General features: G+C 39.5%; 1 protein-coding gene across 2 annotated transcripts in view; it reads right to left on the reverse strand.

The window, feature by feature from the left end:
- LOC112073493 (butyrophilin-like protein 3) overlaps positions 1–4550 on the reverse strand; it is a 30888-nt gene that overhangs the window by 13726 nt on the left and 12612 nt on the right. The gene's annotated exons all lie outside the window — the stretch shown is intronic.

The following is a 4550-nucleotide window of genomic DNA, read 5'->3' on the forward strand; positions in this document are numbered from 1 at the left end:
TCCTGGAGGACGGTTGACCACCCATTATCTCTCCTGGAGGATGGTTGACCACCCATTATCTCTCCTGGAGGATGGTTGACCACCATTGATGTAAAACATTGCAACATTACAACCAAATACGTTTTATGCCTTTGTTCAATACCTGAGGAGTGTTTACTTTGTAGGCTGACTAGCATCTATGGAGTTACAATGTCCCAGACATTGGATGGCCAAATCAACTGCCTAAGGAGTGTTCACTACCTAAGGAGTGTTCACTACCTAAGGAGTGTTCACTACATAAGGAGTGTTCACTACCTGAGGAGTGTTCACTACCTGAGGAGTGTTCACTACCTGAGGAGTGTTCACTACCTGAGGAGTGTTCACTACCTGAGGAGTGTTCACTACCTAAGGAGTGTTTACTTTGTAGGCTGACTAGCATCTATTGAGTTACAATGTCCCAGACACTGGATGGCCATCTGGAAGTATCTACAAAACATGTTCTGGAGCCACAATCTTTTTTCCAAAAATGAATGTCCACAATTCACTAATTATTATTTTGATTCAAATGATTTGATTCAATTGAACTGAATACAATGAAGTCAATCATTAGTTTTGTCGAAAATAAATGAATAATACAATGAATCACTGTAGGTGTGTATATGCAGAACAATTCTACCCTTGTCTTTGAGAAAAAAACATTATAAACATTTTCACAAAATGCATATAATTTATAACATCACAGACACAGTCAAACACACACACAGATCCTGCATCTCTACCCTTGTAAAGTACAATCAAACAGTCACAATGTAACTTACAAATAGATATATATTATATGACTGGAAACAGGCAAAATGTAACAGCAGGTGGGTAAAAAATATTCTAAAATGTGAGTGTAACATGTGGTAAGAGCATCCGTTTCATTTGGTCTGTTTTCTCATCTCCATTGTGAGCCATAATTACAGTTATCCAATCACCTCAGTCCAATAAGTCATTGTCGTATGGGGACAAATGACATGTAGCCAAGTGCATTGCTGGATAATTCTCACTGCATAACCATCACCATGAAAAAGAAGAATCCCAGTCACGGTTTGTTCAAGTCTTAATGTGAACAATGGGTCTGGTCGCCTAACTCTCTTGGCAAGGGCATCAAAGTCTGCTGTCATCTTTGATGTACAGATTCTTAGAACATTTGACAATTGGTCATTTGTTAAACTTGACCTGTTGTTTTGTTGTAATTCATGACCAAGAAAGTTTGTTCACACACATAATGTGGACCCGAATAAAACAAGAATCCTTTGGGCTTTTTAAATGTTTGGAAACGTTATTTCATTCAGTGAGCCACAGAACTGGCCTATTGTTGCAGTGTTGTACTCCTCCTTCAAAGCACTTTCACCTTGGATGTCGATTAGCTGGTGCTGCTTCCTCACTGTGGAAAGACAGGGGCAGGATACAAGCTACAGATCAGTCTCAACCTCACTGTGGAAAGACAGGGGCAGGATACAAGCTACAGATCAGTCTCAACCTCACTGTGGAAAGACAGGGGCACGATACAAGCTACAGATCAGTCTCAACCTCACTGTGGAAAGACAGGACAGACTCAAGCCGTGAGCGAGCAGGTATTAACAAAGCTACTAAACTGCAGTTCTCAAAATAAGCTATCTACTCAACTTTGGAAAAGCAGGGATTATTACTACTAAACTGAAGCGTTAAATCAAAACTACAACTCACACTGAAGCACGTGCCATATTAAGTCTATTAACATGCGAGAGAAGAGATAATTACTTAAACTGAGATAGTGAGAGATAGATTAGCTTTCAAAACTGAGAGAGTGTTACTAAACTGAGAGAATATTACTCAACTTGAGAACAAACCCTGCAGCACTCTCAGAATGATGAAACTATTAGCTCCATAGCGCAGCGAGTCCAGGAAGTTTATATATACCAATAAACTGACCGAGGCAGCACTTCATCAGTAGCTCAAAACTGATAACGGAATAACCCTGCAGCAACTTCCTACTCAGTATTAACAGAGACAGCTCTACTGCTAGACTAGGCGACAGAGTCTCTTAGCTAAACTGTGAACAGAAAAAGTAATTACGTCAATAAGAACTGATGCAGAAGATTACTAAACTGAGAACGAAGCCATGGATCGCACTTAACGTAACAACCTGATGCCTCAATTATATATCTAAACTGAATGAGAGCTAGAGAACATAGATAACTACACCTGTAGCGAAGAAGTCATATCCTCAACCTGCACAGTTAGTGTAAAGCTCAGAATATTACGTAAATGCTCAAGAAATTCAACGTAAAACATACTGGAAGAGCCTACTTATGCTACACTGACAGCAGAATATTACCTAAAACTGTAGTGATAAGAAATATTACTTCAACTTGACGAGCAAGACAGCTATTCTACTGAGTATTACAGAACCCTGCCAACACTCCAGTCATAACAAACCCTGCACCATCTCCAGTATTAACAGAAACCTCTGGCAGCACTCCAGTATTACAGAACCTGCAGCACTCCAGTATTACAGAACCTGCAGCACTCCAGTATTACAGAACCCTGCAGCCACTCCAGTATTAACAGAACCCTGCAGCACTCCAGTATTAACAGAACCTGCACACTCCAGTATAACAGACCGCAGCACTCCAGTATTAACAGAACCCTGCAACACTCCAGTATTAACAGAACCCTGCAGCACTCAGTATTAACAGACCCCTGCAACACTCCAGTATTAACATGTCATCAACCTGAATACATTGTGATGTAACAATGAGATAATCATTAAACCAGCAACAGCTTTACTTGGAAGACATCAATAATTCACTGTGTCAAAAGCCTTGGACAAATCAATTAACAAAGCAGCACAATGTTGTTGACTATACAATACCTTCTCTATAGTATGTATTACTATCAGTACATAGTAACTACTGTGAGTCAACAGCAGGTAGTAGGAATATTGGGACACAGCAGTGAGTCAACAGCAGGTAGTAGGAATATATTTAGCACACACTTACTAGACGTCAGGTAGAGAGCCTGGAGCGCAAGGAGAATATTACTAAATGAGAGAGTATGATATACTTAACAACTAGAGAAGAGCTATAACTTACAGTAAAGAGATGAATGATAGAGCGGAGAGAAATCCTAGCTAGCGTGACATTAGAAGCGAATATATTCTATAACCAATAAAACGAGAAGGTAAGAATTTATACTAATAGACCGAGGAGTGTTACTAGAGACTCCAGTGAGGAGATGCTAGGAGGAGAAAGTATTACTAAACTGAAAGAACGCAAGCTATTAATTATAACCTATAACTTCGTGAAGAGAGAGACAGAGCTGAAGTAATCTAAACTGGAGCAGGAGAGGTAATAGACTAACACAAGCTGACTGAATACAATTAGTAATCTTACGTATATAACAGAGGACAGAGAGCATTTCAAGATAAATATTATCTCAAAACCTTAACAGAAGTGAAGTATTATTGAAACATGCTGAGTATGTATCCTGCCTCTTACTGGTGATACTGAGATGGAAATTACTATGCACTCACGTGAGGTAGCTTCCAGACATCAGATGCAAGTATACTCTGTTACAAGCATTCTTAGAAGGGACAGTGCCATATGTATCTAGTATCCTTCAAATCTGAAAACGAGTTTAGATTTTTAGTTTTGCCTTATTGACTGTGAGGATGGAGAATTAACGTAATAATCCTCGATGCATTTGAGACTCGACCGATATCAAAGAGGTAAGATGATAAGCCCTAACTGCAGGACGTTTCAGGTTCAAAGCTTTAGTTACTCCAACAATCTCGAACTGCAGTCCTCGGAAGCACTGAACATCTGATTACGTGATTACAACGGAGAACATGGGAGGTAGGAGAAGTTTAGACTTTATAAACTTCGAAACCAGCCGAGTCCAAATAAATATGACATACACACAACGTAGGAACGCAGCAGTGAGAAATTAATAATACTAGCAGAGAAGTACGTGTATACACCTAGACATGTAGAAACGTATACCTGAGATGAAACTATCCCTGTTTGCCGATTGTACATTACATGACTTACTCCATGTATGATAAGATACTACCTCATAATCCTGATGACCTAGTAATTGTACTAAACTGAGAGAATATTACTAGACTGAAGAGTGTGAAAGTATTACTCAACTAGGCGTTCCAACAAAGTGATATTACTAAACTATGAATGGAGACGTCCAATTACTAATAGCTAAGAGGCGGAGGTATTACTCATGGCGAAGGAGATCTCATTAATTATCGTGCAAGAGATCTTGAATAGTGAGCATGTTGATTGTACTATTTCACAGAGAAAGATTACTAAACTGAGAGAAGATATACGTAATAGAATGCGAAGGCCTCGAGATTACTAAAAAAACTGCTGCCGCCGCTGGTCATGTGGAGAAGTAACTCAGAGATTGATAAGCCAATACTTCAAAACCGGAAACTTTGGTACTGCTCATCTAGCCATTAGACATATACATGCAGGCTAGACTCAGTGCCGAGCGCACAGGCTATCTCATCTCTAAACAATCTCTCTCTCTTT

The sequence above is a fragment of the Salvelinus sp. IW2-2015 genome, unplaced genomic scaffold, assembly GCF_002910315.2.
Source record: "Salvelinus sp. IW2-2015 unplaced genomic scaffold, ASM291031v2 Un_scaffold2276, whole genome shotgun sequence".
Classification (NCBI taxonomy): Eukaryota; Metazoa; Chordata; class Actinopteri; order Salmoniformes; family Salmonidae; genus Salvelinus; species Salvelinus sp. IW2-2015.